Raw genomic sequence first — 22,403 nt, 5'->3', positions numbered from 1 at the left:
AACACTGTAACTTGCACACACAAAAACTATTTAATTTAAATACTTTAAACGCTTTTATCCAAAACGTTAGTAGTGCCATCTCCCATTCACCTCCTACAGTCCTATCCAAATGCACAAATGAGAATCTATGTATTATTACATTTATGCTGTTATATCATGATTTCGGCTCATTTGTTACACTAGTGCAGTGCCCGTTGAAAATGTGCCTGTTTGGAACGGGCCGATTGCTAGGCCTGTGGTATTGCTGCTTGTAGAATTCATCAAAACCAAATTGTACCCCAAAATTACTTATAGAAGGACCCCTGTATACCCCACTACTAACTTACTGATTTACCTGACAGAGAACGTTGCAGATTCAGAATGTAATCACAAAATATCACAATGACAATGTGGAGTAATCAGACATTAGCCTCATAGCAGTATGCTACACACCTGGCCCATATCTGCGTTCATATACGTATACACCTCACAGCAACTTAATACTATATAGTGTCTGGCATTTTTTTGATATTTAGTGTTGACAGATGGCTTTTTGTGGAGTTTCCTCTTAGCGAAAAAATAGACTTGGAAAAGCATAGCGCCTTTTTTTCGCCAACCTTATTCCACACAACAGTCACGATGTTCCTTTCAGCTATCCGCTCGTGCTCCAGGAAAGTGAAGAAAAGTTAGTTTGGTATATCCAGCAATCATGTTGCTAATGTTGGAAGCAGGAAAAGAGTCAAAGGCAGTAACAGCCCCCCGAGAGATATGTGCATAACACACAGACAGACAGACAGACGTACCTGCAATTTATAGATAGATGTTGCAGCCAAGAAACACAGGAAAGTGGCACCATCTACACCATTGCAGTTGCCGCTGCCGTAAAATGCCAAAGAAGAAGAAGATAGTGAGAAAGACAGCATCTGATTGGTTGACACACACAGCCCATTGAGTTTAGAAAGTGAAGATGGCCAGTGCTAACAGTAAATACCTGGAATTATTGTGCAAAGTCTCCGAAATGACACTAAAGTTCCAGGCCGGATTACAATGCTTACAATGCTTCTAGAAGACCTACGATCACACAGAAACCCTCTTTAGAAAGGCCCAGATGTTAGCCTCCATGCTAAATAAACAGAACAATTCTACCATGAAGCCATGCGGAGATGTCAGAGATTACGTTACGTGATTTATGCATTGATGTAGCCAATTAAAAGAAAGAGGATTTATGGATTCATTGTAAAAATGTTATGGATTTATTGTACAAAGACACAGATCCCGGCTGAATGAAGGAAGTTCTAAAAAGGCTATCGCATGGAAGGCCTCGTTGAAACAGCATATTTGCCTTCTAATAAAAAGAAAAGTAAGTCTCTACCGTTACACTGTATTCATCTGGAGATATTGAATATTACATAAAACGTGCAATTTGCTGTTATATACGATGACAACTGCGACCTCTTAAAGGATAATAGTAATAAGTGTAAAAGTTCTTTGTTGACCTTGGAAATAATGGTTTGACAAATAAAAATCTTGGCTTTGACCCTTTAATACTGATGTTTTTGTATGTTTGAGGCAATTTACAAATCATGTATACTTTACACTACTGCTGACCATTTGTTACCACTTATTTCAGCTCAATATGAAATTCAACTAAGGTAAATACATGACAGAGAACAACATGTATTTGTCCGGGTTATGTTACTGTTGTGTACTAATGCAGTGCAGACTTCTTAAATCAAAATATGCTTTATTTGTTTGAATTTGTTAGACAAACAAAAGGTAATTGTTGTGAAAAGGATAATATGCATGTGGATCACAAAGTTTGTTGTTTAGCAGTTGAGTAAGTCTGGGAAGCCCATGCTTACAATTGTATTACCATGCAACAATATCATATCAAAACATGACAAAAAAGAAAGAAAACTTAATGTTCACTTTGGAAAAGATACGTTTTACATCCCTCCAAGTTGATTTTCCTAAACAATAGCATTAATACACTCAAAAGTCTATATGCTTTGTTTGCTTTGTAAAATGGTCAGCAGAATGTAAAGTATGTGACTTTTGCAAAATTATGCAAAACCACCAGTGTGACCTTTTGAGTAAAACTGAGGGGCAGCTTATTAAAATATAAAAGGTCAGTAAATTACATATGAACTATCTCCTGCAGTGTAAAAAAGGAGTGGGAGACAGAGTTCAGTGTCTGTTATATGTGTTATAACCTACAAGTTCAACCTTAAAATATTATTATGAAAATCATGTTGCTACTTAAAAAAAGCTTCTTGCTTTCAGAGTTTCCTATGACATGGATAATGACCATAATCTAATCAGTGTATTCAGACTACAGTATCATTTGAGCCACTGATGCAATAACTGATTTGTAACAGAGGACATTTGTCATCTTGGCAGCCAAAAACCCTTTTTAAAACATGGAATGAATTTGCGACTGCAACAACATGGCATAACTTTCTGTTGATGAATGAACAGGGGTAAATGGGAATCCATCTTATCAGCTACTGAAACAACATATTTGGTCAAGGGCCAGATCTGGCATCATTCTTACCCCACAGAGTTTTAGCCTTGTCCCTGGACAGTTAACACTTGATTTCAATTTGCTTTCATTTTTCAGTTCTTTAATTGAGATAGAAAACAATGTGATGCAGCAGTGCTTCATAGACCATCTGCCTTTATGATGGCCCAGAATATATGAGCCCTCGATTTGATGTCACAAACTTGGAATTAAGGGGACAACAGATTGTTGAGTTAGTACTTCAATGAGATGTATACACATCCAAAATGGTGCTAATAGAATTTCTTTTCTTTTTTTACTTTTTCTTTTTTACAAATGGGACAGTTATTTACAGGTCAATATCCCTTCTGGGTTTGAATGGAAAATGTTTATTTTGAAAATACATGAACCCTCAAAATGATTTCATGCATAGTCTTAGACTGAAAGCAGTGATAATATTATGGTGAATATCTATCTAGTTGCTTAACTAGGGCCGGGTTGCGGATGGATGGATGGGGGGGGTGGGGGGGCTTGTATCATGTGGACGCGCCGACAGTTTTGTTTTGCATGTTGTCATTACTTTGAATTCCTCATGGGGGAGGCAGAAACTACGCACTATAGCTTTAGAGGCCCTGAACACCCATACAGGTGTTTTCAGTTAACCTGGCTGATTGGACCTCTTCCCAGGACTGTGTGGGTATCTATAGACTGATTGATTGACATCTTCCTGAGTCTCTTGTTAGCTTTTGTTGCTACTGTTAGGGCAGGACAAATGACAGCTATATCATTGTTATTGGTAGAAAATATTTGTGATCTAATAAATTCCCATCCAAGCTCCGGCCCACTTTTAACCTGTGCAGAGTCTAATCAGCCAGAATAACTCAAATCACCTTTGGGTGTTGAGAGGCTTTAATGATTTGTGGTGGAGAGCATCTTCAAACACAAGCTCCATCTTTACCAAAAGCAACTGTACAGATAGACTAGATAATGATAAAAAAAATAAAAACTCATGGATTTTAACTGTTATGCTACCAGGATGGATGCAAATACAATTTACAGCTGAAACAAATCCAGCACAAGTAGTTTAAATATTTCAGACAAAACATACTTTATTAAAGGTTAATTACTGACTGAAAACTAAATGGCACAAGTACCCAACAACAACACCACAAAATTGCAATTTGTAGACTGCTTTATCCAGGAATATTGGTATATTCAGGTTTAAAGTGTTGGTAGCACTAAAAGTTTATTTTGGTATACGAGCTAAAACAAGTCTCCACAAAATATCAAATGAAGCCATCGCTGATAAGCACTGTGGCCGCCTAGTCTCTGGATTTAGTTGTGAGTGGTCCATATCTACAGGTTGTTACTAAAATATGCTTTTGTATGAATTATCCTTCAATGCATGACATGAAATTCTGAAGATAATTGAACTGATATAAAGCAGCAACATTGCATAAGGTCTTTGATGCTGACTTTTGGTGGCGCCTAACAAAACAATCAGTGTATTTCAAGAAAAACACCAAATCTTACGCAACACCATGAAGAGAAAATAAAGGAGCCTTTCTGATCAAACAATGCTTTGTGAGACTGAAGCTAATAAGCTGTAAGTGTCCATTAAGAGAGTTACACATTAACTACCTCATCTCAGACACTTTTACCACACGTTTATTTCCCAATTAGGAGTAATCCTCTGAATGGCTGGCAAAGGATCTTGCTTGCCTCTCTGCAACAGGCAACAATTAGACGCATTGTATTGAATTAGCATTGTGGAGCCTGAAGTCGCGCTCCTGTGAGGCCTAGTGTTTTATTTGTCACCTGGGAGCAGTGCTCTGAGGCCAGGTCACAGCTCCACACAGCAGGGACCCTGTAAATCGCCTGTAGCTGCCGCCTAGGCTGACCTGCAACAGGGCCGCCATTCAACCATCTTGTGAGGAATGTCTCCTGCAGCAGTGGGGGGTTGAACGAAAGTTAGATGTGGTTTAAAGAGAACAGACGGATGAACCGTGTGCGGACAGTGTTTCCTTTGAAAAGCCATTCAAGGAATCCTTTGACCGTGGCTGTGTCAGCTGATTACAAGTCATTTGACTCTTCTCTGGTATCTAATGTGCTGAAACACTTTAACCACTGACACTGCAATATAATGCTCTATAGTATTGTACCTACGTTGAACTTAGATTTAGAATCGGCTTTATTTATATATTATTACATATTGTACACCTACAAGGAATTTCACTCCAGTAAAATATAAACATTTAACTACTATGTATAGATATACATATAAAAAAGTATGACAACAAGAACAATGACATTTGTAGACAGTAAGACAATAATGCACTGGTGCTGTAATACATATGGGATGATTAACAAGCAGGTAGTTTTCTAGTTTATACTTTTGGTCCACTATATTTAAAAATTAAATAATATAGTATTTATTTGAGATTTTAAATAAAAATGTATTGATTAAAATGACCAGTAGCTAGCTACAGTATAAACCTCCATCAGGTATGCCATTAAAATGCTGCTGTATGTCTATACATCAGTTATAATATAATATATAATATTCTAAAAGGACCCATTGAACATCATACTAATGCATAGTACTTTTAATTTGATATATCAAGTTTATTTTGCGGATTCTGTACTTTCACTTTTCAAACATGCTGTTCATCGACATTAGCTTAATGATGTTAAAAAACAGATATTTTCCAGTGATACAAGTCAAGTGGTGGAAGAAGTATGAAAGTATAATATTTGCCTCCAAATGTAGTGTAATAGAAGTATAAAGCAGCATACAATGAAAATAAGCAATTGTACTTAAGTACAGTAATTGAGTAAATGTACTTTCCACCACTGGTCAAGTGTTCACTCAGTGCTCCCGTAAATATTCCAGATTAGGTTTATGTCTAATAATGTTTCAATTGTGAAATCAATATCATGCTAATAGAAACATTATGACGACACGTCATTAATGCCATGTTTTTTACATTAGACAAATGTTCAGGAGGCCACAAGGAACATTTTCAAATGATTAAAGGGGTCAGCCGGGATTTCTGGCTGAAGATGGAAAAATGGCGTGAAGCACTTAGACTCACTCTCTGCAGCCAAACACACCACGACTTGTGCGTCATCAAATTACCACGAGTGTTGCCAGTCTCAATTGTAGGGTAACATAATGAGTGTGCTTTGCCATAATAACAAATAATTGCAATTCTAATGGCACGGCATATTTGGCTTCAGCTCTGTGTATCATGCCTCCTACTGTTTTTTATTCTTTCTGTTGATTCCACTTTATCAGTAACCTTTCAGCCTACCAAGACAATCATGTTAGAAGACTGTATTCACATGACACAATAAGTGTCACAAAACATTACAATGGCTGTATGAGGCTGTGATTACATTCATCCTTCTGCAGAACCACTATCATCAGCAGATTCTCCATTATTCAAGCACAAATGATGAGAGGAACACTTGAGCAAGAGTTTCTCAGTCAGATGATACTTGCCTTCAGCTAGCTGTGACAGTAAATCTGCCATAACTGGAGTACAATTAGCTGCACCAGCAGGGCGCCGATCTTAACAATGCTGTTGTTTTCCTCCTGCCATTGCGGTTCAGTTTTATGGCCATCCTGAGCGCACGTTTTCACCTCTGTTTTGCATTTACAACGTACGTAGTCGGTGGAGACGTGATATAAATAGTAAAGAAAGACGATTAAATATTTAGCACATTTATTAGTTAGTGTAGTTTGGCTGGTGGCAGCGGTCGTCACCTTCTGTAACAAAAAATATTCTATTTGTAGTTTGCATTGCAGGGAGAACTATATAATGAACATTGTATGTTTTCAAAAGAGTCAGGTGTCAGGTTCATGAGTGCATCGATGACAGTGCAGACAACTGACATAAGCAGCTCGGGGTGAAATGAAATGGCATGCTGAGGTGACCTGTGCCAGCCTGCGGTTGGACCTGTGAGTGTGTTTCAGTGTGTTGTAGAATCGGTGCAGTCAGGGCCGAGAGTTGAAAGGGCGAGGGAGGTGGTGGCAGGAGTGCGGCGCGGAGCAGTCAAGGATAGACCTCCAGTGTTTGTGGAGGGAGGGAGGCCGGCCAGCTCGGGTTCTGGGGGGACTGTGGGGCTCGTGGGCTGGCTGGGGGGCTGGGGGTGGGGGGTGGTGGTGGTGGTTGTGGTGGGCAGGAGGGTTTTCTAACCAGGAGACTGTAACTCATTGTAGCCTGACTCCACTGGCTTGGGTGGCAAAGATCGTGAAGTCCTGGACATTCATCAACCTGCCGAGGAGGGCCGACTGACTGGAGCCAGGGTCTGTTTTCTTCCCCCCTTCGTCTCCCTCTCACCGTGTCAATGGGATCCAGTGCGACTGTGCCGAGGCAGCCGCCCTGAGGAGACAGACCCGGGTCAGTGCAAATAATCAGGCCTCTGACGCCTTACCTCGTTACTGGGCAAGGGGGGGGGCCCAAAGTTGAGTGTAGGGGATCCCAAAGGAAACCAGGGACAGGGGTCGGGCAGTGGGTCTGTCTTTCAAAGAGGAAAAGGTCATGATATGGGCATGCCTACTGAACGATAACAACACAGACACCATAACGATATGCATCGAGAATGGTGTTAGTTTTTGTTGGCCTTAATGCATGTAGGCTACATGTAAAAAGGCGATTAGAAACCCGGTTACATGGCCAAGAAGTCAGCATTCTTCATGAGAAATCTAGCTGGGGAAATTAGGTAATCCTCCACCCCAATTATGGCCACGGGGTTTCAGGTTACTGCAGAAAGATGTCTGTAACAGCACTTATACACTACAACAACAACAATCATCTTGCATTGTGTGAGATGGGTCTCATAAAACCTTGGCCAGAATCTGTATCAGACTGTTCAATAAACAAGTTTTGTCCATAGCATTGGTACTTCTCTGCACCAAAAAACACTGTAGACCAGTGAAAGGAGGGCAACATGAAATGCAAATTCTGCAATGTGAGTTTGATGTAAGTATATTTTTATCAGGAGCATTATGCTAACCTGTCCGTGTAAAGTGTTGTCAGATTGGGTGGTTTAAGGTACCTTTGTTAAATTGGGTGGGAAAAAAGATTTGGCCTACTTTGTGTACCATTTAGGCGGTTTCTCCAGTGAAACGATTAAACTCCAATGAATTGGCTTCTTCTTCCCTCCAAGAAGTTTGATATATATATATATATATATATATATATATATATATATATATATATATATATATATATATATAAAATAAAATAAATAAAATATATATATATATATGGTAATATATATATATATATATATATATATATATATATATATATATATATTACACCTGTTCATGTTAGTGAAGGCTTTTTCTGTTTAATGAAATTATGATTGGATTTTGCATCAGTCAAATCTGCCAACATTAGCAGCTTATTCTCCATCATTTAATTTCGTATTCCGACAAGTTATGGCTACAGTCACATTGTGAGATTTAAATTTCTGTCGCAACTTTGACACTAAATCAGCTGCTGGTGGACCTGTCTCACAGTATGATGAGAGACTATTGTTTTTGATTGATGGCCAAAGATTTCAGCTCAGTTTTCTCGTCACGGACAGCCTAAAATTGCACAAATTGGGAAAAGCGCTTTACCCAGTCATTTAAGTGCATGTAAGCACATTGATTTTCGTAGTAAAGCTTTTAACCAGGTGACAGTTAAAACAAAAATTGTCACCCACTTACTTAATTTTGTTATCTGTAGCTTTCTCATGCCTCAGGCTGCTCAGTGTGACAGAAACATGGCTGACCTTTAATAACATCAGATGGGAGGTAACCACATCGAAGACGGAGCTAAAACATTAGTCTGGACATGAGGGCTTCACTCTGTAAGTCATCAGCAGCTTTCCTATGACTTGTTCCCAGTGATAATGGCGCTGAGTCAGGGCCTGAGCTCTGAGCATGGGAAAATGTAAAGGGAGGAATGTGCGGGGGAAACACTGTCTGCCCTGATGGCACTCCAGAGTCTGCTCTGTGTCCTCTCCCCTCTCCCCGAAAAGAACTTTGTCTTTATTATGACTCAGGCCTCATGTATTTACATTAACTGAGTGATGTTGTATTAATACTATTAACATTTTCTGCACTCATATTTTGGTTTTGGCACTTCTGTCTACTCCTGGTCACTAGCATTAACTAATTGTAATCAGTAGCAGCTCTTTAAAATGCCAGGCTTTTTGAATCGTCTTGTTTTATGAACTTGTATAATTTCATCTACTTGGAGCTGCATGATTTGATTTAAACCATGTTGAAATACCCTGACTGTGACCTGCCTCCACACTCTTGTCTCAATTTTCAGCAGCGGATATATTTCCCTGCGAAAGTCATCATTTATTCTCATGTCGACGTCATTCTCTTCTGCTCATTTAGCGTCCCGCCACTGAGCCAACTGTGCTCATTATCCCTTTGGATGAGAATATTCAGACATTTGCTGCACCTTTTGTGCATGTTAACAGTCTCTGTCCCTTGCTACTCATCAGTTGCAGTTTTTACTTCTCACTTCCAAATATCCTCCCATGCCCCTTTTTTCTCTCCCCTGCAACACCACCCACCTCCACCTCCCCCAAGGCCTCATGGGAGCTCAGCAGTACAAATTTCCGTTTATACCAGTGGCTCGGGCTGACGACACCGCAGCGCTTTACCCCACAGATTGACGAGCCCTCAGATGCCGATTTACTGTACATGGCAGCCACTCTGGAGCCGCCGCACATCTGGAGTGGAGTACGCTTACTGAAAACAGGGGCCAACCTTGGCCCAAACAAGTGTAGCAGAGCAAAACCGATGAAAGGCAGGCTCCCCCCTCCACACACACATCCTCAAAACCTCCCCCCCTTCTCCAGAGCCCAGATCTCTCAAGCTATTACAAAGACCTTGGAAGGACTGGATTCTGTAAACAAAAACTTGAGAGAGGCATTAAGAGACATGGTGGAGCTAATGATGTGATTGTGGTGGGAATGTCTTCACCGGAGCTGCTGAAATCTCCACTTTGAAAGTGTGACTGTATGTGTGTGTGTGTGTGTATGTGTGTGTGTGTGTGTGTGTGTGTGTGTGTGTGTGTGTGTGTGTCTCGCGCGGCAAACATAGTCGGTTTTTGGAAAAACAGTGAACCTTCAGCTTTGACAAAGTTTGCAACAACCAAAAGTAACAACTTAAAAGAGGACAAAAAAACTGCAGAGATTTGAATTATACATTTAATATATGTGTCAGATTTATTTTATTTTTTTTACATTTCCTGGGAATTCATGTTATTTGGCTTTTAGGCTTTAGACTAAAAAATACAGAATTACAGAATGTCAAAAAAACAAAGAATGAGATGCCTTGGAGGTTCAAAATTATTTCACAATCTCACATGGCATCCAAAACACACACACACACACACACACACACACACACACACACACACACACACACACACACACACACACACACACACACACACACACACACACACACACACAAGAAAGCAGTTGGCTTCCTGTAGGAGCCTCATATTTTGTAATCTCGTCTTTTGCAATTCACAGCTGACATTGTTCCCTACAAGAAGGAAAGGTTTCATAAAGCTGGGACCAGGCCAAGTCAGGAAAAAGACACTGTAAAATGTCATGATATCACTCAAAGGAGAAGTCAAGTCTGCAACCTTTTTTTAAGATTCTGTCAATAATTATACTTTGTGTCACAACATTCATGTGTAAAAAACAGGCTCTGTTCAGCTCTCAAAATTTGCTCTACATCCTGCTTGTGTTATTACTCTCAGATCTGGTTGTTACTGAGCTGAAACCACAGAGACGGCGTCAGGAGTCTCTCTGGTTCACCATATTGAAAGTGTGTTACTGTGTGTTTTGAGAGCGTGTCGGTGCGTCTGTGAGTGTGTGCGAGGTAAAAAGTGTCAAGGAATTCATTGTCTGTTCTCCACCTGTTATTATTCTGGTCCCAATCAACCTGCTAGCCAGTCTGGAGCCAGTGGCCATCTGGAAACACTGCTCTGTTTATAAACTTGGCAAGGATCAGCACTCCGGGGCTCTGACCTCCCACACAAATCTGGAAACAATTAGAGCAAGACAGTCTGGCTGATTACTGCGAAAGGGCCCAGCGTGGATCCCACTGACGGCTGCGGGGACGCCAGACCCTTGTTAGAGAAAATGCGAACTCAGTACTACACAAAAACCCGAGCACAATTATCACACAAACACTCTTTCTTGGTTGTGTAGCCTTTTCATCTAGAGTCTCTATTTTTGTATTTATGACCTCTTTTTTTTGTTCTCACAGACGGTTGGATCAGCTCAATCACCCACGCACACAAACAAACACAATTTATTGATCTTTTTGCATTGTTCATGGGATGACTTGCACCTCGCTTTTATTTAAGGAAACTGGCTCTCATAACCTCTGTCCACACATTGACTCATGCTCATAAAAACTGCCGACCTAAAATCTAAATTTAGAAATTGCCTTTAAAAAAAACCCAATAAAAGGAATAGAAGTTGAATGATGTTTTTAATTTTTATTTTGTTGCCATAAATAACTTTATCACATGTTAAATTCATTATACACATGCCCTAACCATGCCTGTGTAATACCAACATTCTTCAGAGCCTGGGAGTCAAAGGCAACTCAATTTGATGACAGCTCAGAAAAAGGGTTTCCCTTGCAAATAAGCAGGGAGTGACATGGAGGTCACTTTAGATCATAGTGTTATTGATTGGTTGTCTGCATCGTCTGGATCCTTCAAGCCTTCAATAAATCAGTACAAAGATTGTCCTGACATGCAATATTGTGACTCATAATTGACAAACAAGCACGTTTAGTTTATTCAAACATTTGATCACATTTTAATTAAGTGGATTCAATTCATTAGCATTCATTTGCAATGCAATTTATGCATGTTAAAGCAAACAAAATGTCTAAAATTATTTATTTTCTAAGTATTTTCTCATTGTGATGTTGTAAATGGATGTGTGTGCAATGATACAGTGTCAATATTAATGAACTACCCCGAAAGATTAATTAACAGCACATATATTTTCCTGTTAGAAAGGTCTTATTCATTTCTCACACATATTCAGACCAACAGAAAAGCCCCAAAAAGCTTGATTGTGCAGGGATTATTAATACCCAGCATGCATTCATCACTGGCAAATATCAAAGCTATACATCAAGTAATGAAAACTTACATGATTCACATTTAGTTGATGGCGTTTGTCCAGAAGTTTCTGTCTCACTGATTACCTGCAAATCATTAATAATGTACATTTTGGCATTAAAACAAGTCCCATACATGAAGAATCACGTATGTGGAATATTGAGTCTAAAGTATTGTCCACTCTCTCTAATTATTGGCTTTGGAGAGCCAATCATTTGGAGGATAATGAATCAAAATGATATTGTAACACTGGTTACTCTCAGCATTATAACTATAAACTTATTGAATTAAAACTTACATATCACTCTGACAATCTTAACCATACTAACATTACAAGGTGCGCCATTTTGTCTAGTTCCCTATCTAAATTAGGAACAGTATACAATAGTTAACATTAATCAAATTATGCAAATTATCCCAATAAAAATGAGAAAAACAAGATAATTACAAAATAAATCTTCACAAAAAAAAAAAATCTCCTCTCACAATAATAATGGTGGTGAATAATTGCTCTTCTCTTTCTCGCTCTCATCTTCTCCCTCTCGGCCTCCCTCCTGTTCTCTCACTCACACATTCGGTCTTTTACAAGGATTTATGGTATTCTGTTGCACAGAGTATGTGAATAAAGCAGGAGGGGCTGCTTTTAATTAGCAAAGATTATAGGAAATGGGCCCAAAGCCCAATAGAACATTTCCAGCTGGAAGTCCAGCCTCTGTGCATAGCAGCAGTGCAGCTCAGCAGCTATAGTTTAACAAGGAGGGAGATGGAGATTGAATGCAGATACTACATTACATGGTACTTTCCCATTTCTGTTTCATTACTTATGTTGTTGGCCAAGCTGCTCCTGTGCTCCCAGAGGTAGAAGAAGTATTCAGATGTTCTACTGAAGTGAAAGTACCAATACATTAAGTAAAAGTACAGAAGTAAAATGTACTTTAAGGATCATATACAGTTGGGTAGTTTAGTCAAGTGTTTTGTAATCTAGGGATCGGGCCCCTCCAAAGGGTCACAAGCTAAATCTGAGTGGTCATGAAATGATTAACGTTAGAGAACCCCAGTAAAAACAATGAAGAAGTTCTGCTACACATATTGGTAGAAATCTTTCGGACCTTTCTCTAATCTTTGCTTTTTTGTGGAATTTGGGATAATTTTACTTATTTGGCCTTGAACAATTATTGGAATGAAACTGAGTAGTTTAAAGGGGAAATGTCTCTTTGGTGTAACTGCTAACAACTCCTATACATCTGAAACATGACATGAGGGCCCAACTAGACAGTTTTTTTGTAAGCGGACAAAGGCCGAAAATGTTGGGAAACACTGGTTTAACAATGCATTGTGTTTTATAATCTTATTATGTTGTTTATATAAAATTTTTATCAGAAAAGTGGAAATTGGATTAGTTATTTCATATTTACGAGGTCCGCTAACAGGTGTTACACCATACTCTATTACCTGATTAGGAATTTCAGCTATATTGCCACTGCAAACGTTTTTATCATTCTTTATTGCATACTTTATTTTGATAGCTGTTTCCAAGCTCGGCAGTATTAAGCACAATGTTGACATACTACTACTTCTACTACTACTAATAATAATAATACTAACCATATTACTCAGTGGCATTAATATCTCCAAGTGTCTCAAACCAAGAAGGAAATAAAAGCAAATACAATATTTCCCTCTGAAATGTGGTGGTGAAGAACTACACAGAAACATAAAAGGGTAACACTTAAGTAAATAAGTCCCTCAAAATGGTATTTATGTGCAGTACCAGGGTACATTCTTTTCCTAAATCCTTTACACACTGTTTAAACACCACAGCACTACAGTCCGTACAATAAATACATATGACCAGGGGTTGAAGTGGGCCGGGGCTGTGACTTTAATGCTAGATTACACACACACACACACACACACACACACACACACACACACACACACACACACACACACACACACACACACACACACACACACACACACACACATCCAATGTAACACCTGCATACCACATATCTCAATTTAAGAGGCTGGATAGAAAATCTTGAGTTTTCAAAAGCAGTTTTAATAATTTCAAATGACTTATGAATCACTGTCACTTTGATATTGTGACATCGATTCAGAAGATAGTTACAGCTCAGTGAGTCATCGCACTGCTGCAATAATCAGTTCCTCCTACAAAGTTAAACAAACCTTTCAAACCCCTATAGAGTCTGTAGTGTGATCAGCTATCTGTTAGTCTTGGTCATATGCTTCCACTAAAATTAGACACCATACTCCTGCTTAGGAAAATAAAGCCTTCTTGAGAGTAGCAGCCACATTTGGTCACATGTGCAGCAAAGAGCTTGTGTCATGTCACATCGACCCTTCTCCTGTTTAGAAACTATGTCTGTGGAACAAAAAAAAGAGTGAAAACAGGATCCTGATCGGGCATCGTCTGGTGCCTGGAGCTGGTGTATTTTTGATGTAGCAGAGGAAGAGCGAGGGCAGTGTCCTTCCTGGTGTTCTACAGCTTCCTGTACTAACTGGAATTTGATTCAGAGCCACTTGTTACATTCACTCCCAATGCCATTGTTTCACTGACCATTGATCTTTTGAGATTTGCTTCCGCTGACAGCACTGCCCTCCTAAATATTGGTGTGAGAATGTAACTGGGTACATTTACTCAAGTACTTTACTTAAGTACAATTTTATCGTACTTTTAACTCCACTACGTTGATTTAACAGCTGTAGTTGCTCATTACTTTGCAGATTAAAAGTTTATAATGACTAAAGCTGATTAGCTCTCAAGTCAGGTGTAAGTTGGGTGGAGCCATGCAAAAAATAATGCGACGTCACCAGTAGGCGATTTGAGAGGGGCTGCCATACCCCTTGTTAGCAAAATGATCAAACACCTTCAAATTTACAATGAGTTGCATTTTGGGTAATGTGGGCACCAGCTTTTTGACAAGGAAGAAGAAATATATCTGGTTCTGCTGCATCGATTCTGACCTCGAGGTGAGGAAGATGTCAATCAAGAGCAGTTTGCACATGCCCACACTGTCCTGAGACATCAGGCAACATAAGTGAAAACGCCTGTGGGTGGACTTGAAGCAACATTATATAACTATTTTACTTAAATAACAGCTTCACTGGCGGGGAGCGCCGGTGTCATGCCAGAACTGGAGCCGAGCGAGCGGACAATGAAACTGGGTACAGGAAGTGAAATGGCCATATTGCTGTTAGACTAGTGAGTAATATTAGCTGGCTTGCTATGTCTTGTGTTGTTGCACTTGTTTGATGTTTGGCTGTGATAGCAAAGTTAACTCACTAGTTTTTGATCAAAATTAATGTAATCAGAGCAAATGCATGTGTACAGCTGTCCATATTTACAAAGTAATTGCACTCTGAAACTCATAACCTCCAAAACAAAAAGCCAATGTTATGCAATGTAGCTTTAAGGTACAATCACATTACACAGTCACATTGTTTTATGAATATTCGCTCTGTCTCCTATTCATCTCTATTGGAATTTGAATAATGAACCCATTCAAGCATGTTTCCTTTGTCGATGTGATCTCCAGCCGTCTCCGGCAGACTCGCAGGACTGTGTTTGAAAATGGAGAAGTTCTTTTTTACATTGTGGTATTTCCACTCACTTTACTTAAACAAATTATGTGGACACTTCCTCTACGGCTGTTTCTGACTAATCCTTCTCCTCCTTAGATAATCATCATCACTAACAACCATGTGAATCAATGCGTGTGGCACTCGTGCACTTGTACACCGCATGCAGTAATGTGGGGAAAGATCTGTCAGGTTTCATGTGAAATGTCATTAGTGGGCTGCCATGCTCATCAGTATCACACAGAGTCACTAAACACATCACAGCCGTGGTTGTGTGGTGATTGCTCTTAATTAAAAAAAAAAAGCTTGTTTTTGTCTAATAAGCAACCTCTGCAGAAATTTCCCACATTAATTTCACCTTTTCTCATCACCTGTCTGTTCCCTGCAGGTGATGATGCACTGCAGGTCTGCTCCAGCTGGTGGCAACAGGCCCTTATTTCATCAGGTGCAACAACCACCTTGCGCTCCTACGCCCTGCAGGTCTGTCTGATTCATAATCGGATGCTATTTAGTTGGCTAAAGGCAATGTGATGAACATGTATGCCACAAAAGAGTAGATGAAAATGTTAAATGTCTCTTTGTGCATAGGCTCTAGGCATTTTATTAACCTCAAACTCATTTAGCTCTGAAAATAGGCATAGAATAAGGTTACTGTAATCAGTTTAATTCATTTATTTAACCACCGTTTAGAGAGTTAAAATAGCCTCATTACAGCAATTCAGCTGTCTGATCAAAGATGTTTAATGCTGGCATTATTACATTTTCATTTTGGTTAAGTTATAAAACCTACTGCCTTTTTTCAACATAACAGTCCTTTTTAAACAGTAAATGCATCACCATTGGGCTTAGACTTAATTGACACCCGTCTGTAAACAATTGCTGAGATTCATCCAGTCAGTTCAAGTTTGAAGCAGGTCTGACATTCTCCTGGAAATCCTCCACTCAGTGGGTTTGCGTCATTCGGATTGGACAAGCTGCAGCAGCTTTGTTTGACATGCAGCATCCAGGATTTCGATGTTCAGGCTGAAAGGATTTATTACTCCAATTCATCCATTAAATACAAGTTTACTGAAAGTATATTTATTAGCAACACAGCATACAGATCATTGTAAGTAAAGTGAAGCTAATTTTATCAATTTTTGGCTGCAACTAATTAGCATTTACTAAATAATTGATTAATTATAAAATGTTAAAAAATGATGAGACATGCCAATCACACTTTCCCATTACAAAACTGTTTGTTTTGTTCAACAATAGTCCAAAACACAAATACATTTAATTCAGTATCACATATGGCAAAGAAAAGTCGATACAAGCAGAAACTATTTGGCATTTTTGCATGAAAAATACTGATGACGAAAAAGACGAATAATTGACAAATTGTTTTAGCTCTAACTTATGTACTGATGGATAGCCTACTATATAACAAACATATTTTATTAGATCACCATATGTTTTGCATGTAAATTCTTAATTTATGAAGCAACTAAAAACTGTAGCTGCCAAATAAATGTGTAAAAAGTAAAATATTTCCTTCTGAAATGTAGTGGAGCAGAAGTATATTATTAGTATGTTAAATGTGTATGATATATTAGTATATTCAATTTGTACTTAACTACAGTACAAGAGTAAATATATACCACTGCCAATAATGTAATATAACACTATGATAGAGGTCATTCTGTTGTCTAATAATCACTTTCACTTTTGATGCTTTTGTATATTCAACTTTTAATACACCTACTTAAGTAAAATTGTGGATGCAGGATTTTTACTTGTGATGGAGTATATATACATTGAGGTATTGCCGCTTTTAGTTAAGATCTCGGTAATTCTTACACCACAGATGCAAAAAAATAATCAAACTAAAAGCTGCTCTCTGGAACAAAAAGGCGTGAGCATAAGAATCACTCTGCATGTCATGTGAAGATGTGAAAAGTGGACTAATGAACCACAGGCATCAGACAGGATTGGATGCAGCAGAGCGCAGGTCAAAAGTGTTGCAAGACGGCAGTCAATTACAATGAGAAAAGCAGCAAGTGAGAGTGAGGAGGACCAGAGCAGCCAAATACGCTTGTTAAGTCAAGTCAAAGGATTCAGCAGAGCATGCTGGGCTGAGCTAATACAGCCGAGTTGAGACGCACTATGTTATGTCCGGTGGAAACCTGTAGGTGGAGTGGATCCTCCTTCCTGTATGTTCCCACCAAGCATGATCATCAGTCCGCCATCTAAAGCACACTGATATGTTCGTCTGTAATCACCAGTCCTCGTCTTTATTGCCTGGGAATATTGAGCTCTATATGGTCAAACTAGCAAGTCTGTTTGATTAATGTTTCAATTAAAGAAAGGAAACAGGGGAAAGGTTACTGAGTAGATGCAGGGAGTGGTTATTATATTGGGAACATTTTCTATTTGATTATGTTGGATGGGAGTTGAGGAAAGTTCCTCTCACAGCTCAAGCGACCCCTGGACAGCTGGAATGAGATTGGGGGGGGGGTGGTTAAAGGAGAGAGGGATAAATGAGAAGTCGGTACAGGCTATAGGAGCTATGAAATATTTTCATGAACATTAATTAGATTAAATGTTTAAACTCAGATGAGGGAAAGATATGGTTCTGGGATGAGTTAGTATTTTGTGTATGGCTATTTTAGAGTTTTCTGCAGTGGGCCAGCTGGCGGTAGAAACTGTGGAGGAGCAGGTGTTTCAGATTTGAGTGGCAGGTGGTGATCTATGCAGCCAGAGTGAACCACCGGATAAATCCATAATTTCTTATTACAGTATGCAAGAATCCGAGAGCTACTTCTGTTTCGTAGGTTTTATTTTATAGCACTTGTGAATACACATTTATGTTACAAATATGATTCAAACAAACACCATTGTTGTAATTTGAAGGTGTTTGATCATTTTGCTAACAAGGGGTATGGCATCCCCTCTCAAATCGCCTACTGGTGACGTCGCATTAGTTTTGCATGGCTCCACCCAAATTACACCTGACTTGAGATCTAATCATTATATTAAAGTCATTATAAACACCTGTTTGTCTCTGCTTAGCTTTTCATCTGCAAAGTAATTAACTCCAGCTGTTAAATCAATGTAGTGGAGTTCAAACAAAAAAATGGGCAAACTGTTACACTTAATTGATGGTTAAAGGAATAGTTTGACATTTTCTGAAAAATGCCTTTTTTTTTCTTTCTTGCTGAGATAATAAGAAGATGGAAACCACTATTGGTGAATATGAAGCTACAGCCAGGAGACAGGTAGCTTAGCTTAGCATAAAGACTGGAAACAGGGGAACAGCTAGCCTGGCTCTGTCCTGAGGTACTAAACTCCAAGTCTCTAAACTCACTAATTTCATTTGTTTAATCCATACAAAGACTGCAGTGTAAAAACTATGTTTTACACTTTATAAAATAACTATTTCCACCTGCTTCTAATATTTGTGCTAAGCTTACCAGCTTTTGGCAGTTAAAAAAATCTGAAGTGTAAAAGCAACAATTTGTAAGGTTTTTTGGACAATATCATGTTCATTAGTGAACTTTAGAGGTGCTAAGCTAACTGGCAGCTGACTTTAGCTTCATATTTAGCGTGGATATGAGAGTGGTATCGATCTTTTCGTCTAACCCTCAGCAAGAACCCAAATAAGCATTTCCCCTAATATTGTACTAGCGTATTTCTTTAAAGCATTACTAAACCTCAAAGGATTTCCAGCCCCAACTCCTCAGCCAGTGAAGCCGATTTTCCATTTCCACCCATCAATAAAACCGGACAACCACAACACACAATCCTTGTTTGGGAAATCAATCCTTGTCCTAAAGCTATGATCTCTAAACACTAGCTCTGAAAGTATTTACTAAAACAGTGGTGGCTCCTGGCTGCGTGTTTTAACTTGTAATCCGCGCTCAGATTCACAGCTCGCAGCCCAGGAATGTAGGGCTTTTCTACTTGCTTGGGGTGGTGCTGTCGCTCCCACTGTCAGTCTATCATTATGCCAGAGTTGATACAAACACAAACATGCATGCATGCACATGCACACATAAATATGTGTATACAAACACTGCAAGGTATTGCATTGTACACTTCGGCCTGCAAGATCTAGCCCAGCACTAAAAAATCTTCACAACATGATATTACGATGAATGGAGAAAATCAACATTCAAAAAGCTCTTGAAAGTGTTTTGAGCTGAAATTATAAATTATTGATGAGTACGGATGTTGTGTCAACATTCATTCATTGTACTTTCAGACCACACCAGTGTATTCATCGAAATGTTAGCGCGCACACACACACACACACACACACACACACACACACACACACACACACGCGCGCGCGCGCACACACACACACACACACACACACACACACACACAGAAAGATGATGCATTAAAATGATGATCACACCTGTTCTCTGTATCTGAGGAGCTCCAATGATCAATGAGACTATGAGATGAAAAAGAGAGAAGAGAGGATTCTTGTATAAAAAGTGATCCCAATCAATTTGATGAGAGAGACACGCTGCACTACTGAAAATGTAGACTTTAACATCCTCGCCTCGAATGACAGCTGATCTTTGTTAGAAGTTCTGTAAAAACTTCACACACCTGACCCAAAAAAAAACCTTTCTCCTTTTTGTTTGAACAATGACAAAGAAATGTTTACATTGTGAGTGTTTAAATGCACTTCTGTGGGGAATCTACATAATGTGTTAGCATGCGTTTGCACAGACATGATTGTTCTGACAGACTTTGAAGTTGCTGGAGGCATTAAGCTGACTGGCCAACACTGTGTATCCTTCCCGGACAGGTAATCCACCTTACAGGACACTGTCCTCCGGATGTCTCAGAGGGCAATCTGTCTCTGTTCTCTATGTATTATCATCATGAGGTGAGAGACGATAGCAGCAGATATGGATGACGTCAGATTTATTTACAGTCTTAAAGAAGACACAGGAGGGCAAAACATGTCCAAGGTGATTACTGGCTCAATGCAAAAGGAGACTGTAAACTCTCTCCCATTGAACTTAAGATCTGTAGACACCTTTAAAAAGCTGCCCCACTTCGTTAGACTTGCTTTTATTTAGTTATTAGGACCTTATTTAACTTTATACATGTTATGCTTTAGTGGCTGTATGTAGGCTATGTCTGCATTTCTGTTCTGTTGCTTTTTGATCAAATGTAACACCTTTACAAATGAACTGTATTGGTTTACTAACAGTAACGTTGACAACTCTGTGCATCCGAAAAGGTAAGCTGCATACTATTGTTTTGTGGCGTAATCGTGGCATCATAGCCACTTTTAGATATTTTTGCCGGAAGTTGTTTGTTTTTGTGTGTGATAATATTTAATATATACTGTATGTTTCCATGTATTATATGAGTGCACAGAGTAGGCTACCCTAGAGAATTAGACAGGAAATGTGAGGGTGAAAAGGGTTTTTATTATCAATTTTATCTAATGATTTTTTTATAAAGGCAAGTATATAGCGTGGACTAGTGCCACATACCACAGCATTTAAAGCCTAGTTTCCAATCCTCATCCCATAGATGGGCATTTATCCTAATACACAAAACACAATTAAAGAAATACATGCAAACCAACTCAAAAATACAATAAATTTACCATAAAACTAAATGACAAGCACCAGATGACCCATGGCTACATGATTGATCCCTTGTTCTATGAATATTATCATTTATTAAAAAATAAAAATTGGTTCTTTCAGATATTCATATATATATATATTACAAATACTGTATGTCACACTATATTTTTTCCAATCTATGACATAATTAAGTCAAATTGTGTTATACAGCTGCTGTGTGCTCTTTTTTGTAAAGTAAAACAATATGTTTCTCCGTTTGAATAAATAAATCCTTTGGTTTGGAAGGAGAGTAGTGGAGAGATTTTGTGAGTGATGAACTCTTAACCTCTTGCCTTTGGGCTCTTCACAGAGGAACTTCCTGTTGTTTTCTTAGTTACATGGATTGAATGGGTTTTGAATAGCTTTCTTTTACTCTCAGCCGTGGGCTATTATTATGAAATAACAGATAGCTGAAAGCAATGTGAAGATACTTTTAAGATAAGAGCTACTTGAACCTGTCTTCTTCAAGGCTAACTAGTACCTCTTAATAAAAGACTAAGTGGACATTTATATTTACAAGGTAATGCCTGTCTGAAGAGCTATAATGTACAATTCTTTGACTTTAATAGCATGCGCATTCCTTTCTGAAGGTAATTTGGTGTGTGAGATTTTATATATCTTGGCAAATCCTTTTTTTGGGCAGCTCGTTTTCAGTTTAAACTTCTTCTATTTGGGCAGGTATATTTCCCAGTAGTGAGAGCCCTTAAGTCCACCATGCAAGTACATGTCTCAGGAGATTGAGTGACATCCCCTGCTTTTAAGAGGATTTTATTTTGTGGACCGTAATGCTAATCTATTCTGACACTGCCATGTTGGTGGATCTGCTATTCATTCAGGCAAAGCAAACAAGGAGGGAAGGCAGATTGTTTTGCTTCCTCTGCCCTCATTGTTAAAAACCTCCACTCCTTTAGTTGTCTGCGGTCATAATTGCAGCTAAACTTTGTGATTTTAGATTCATATCATCTCATTTGCTCCACTAGCTGCTAAGAATAACATAAAAATTGTAATAGCAGCATGTAAGTAGTAAGTCCATACTGAAATTACCTGCTGGTGAAATGCTCCTGGCTAGGAGGCTTAAAGAGAGGACTTATAGATTTAAATTCCTGTGAATGCATGATGGTGGGCATTGACGCAATCTTTGATTTTCCAAACCAGTCTGAGGGCTAAAAATCTTTCACATCATCTCACTCAGGTTTTCTTTTTTAACACACAGGCTAAAGCAGGCTCTGGATTGATAAGTTTTTGTTAAACACCACCATTGTGAGGAATCTCTCTCTCTCTCTCTCTCTCTCTCTCTCTCCAGTATATCAGAAATAGGTTTGCATAGAACATCTTTGAACCTGAAAAATGACTGCCTTGGGGCTTCTATTGCCACTCCTACAATAAGAAAATGTTGTGAGCGAGTGTGGCACATGGTGAATCACGTCTCCTTCAGAAGATTATTCCTCGCATTTTTCACACTAAACCTTTTCATTTGCTTTTTTCCTCACTCAGACCCTT

The sequence above is a fragment of the Perca fluviatilis genome, chromosome 11 (genome assembly GCF_010015445.1).
Source record: "Perca fluviatilis chromosome 11, GENO_Pfluv_1.0, whole genome shotgun sequence".
In the NCBI taxonomy this organism is placed as follows: Eukaryota; Metazoa; Chordata; class Actinopteri; order Perciformes; family Percidae; genus Perca; species Perca fluviatilis.
Note: the sequence above shows the minus strand (reverse complement) of the source record.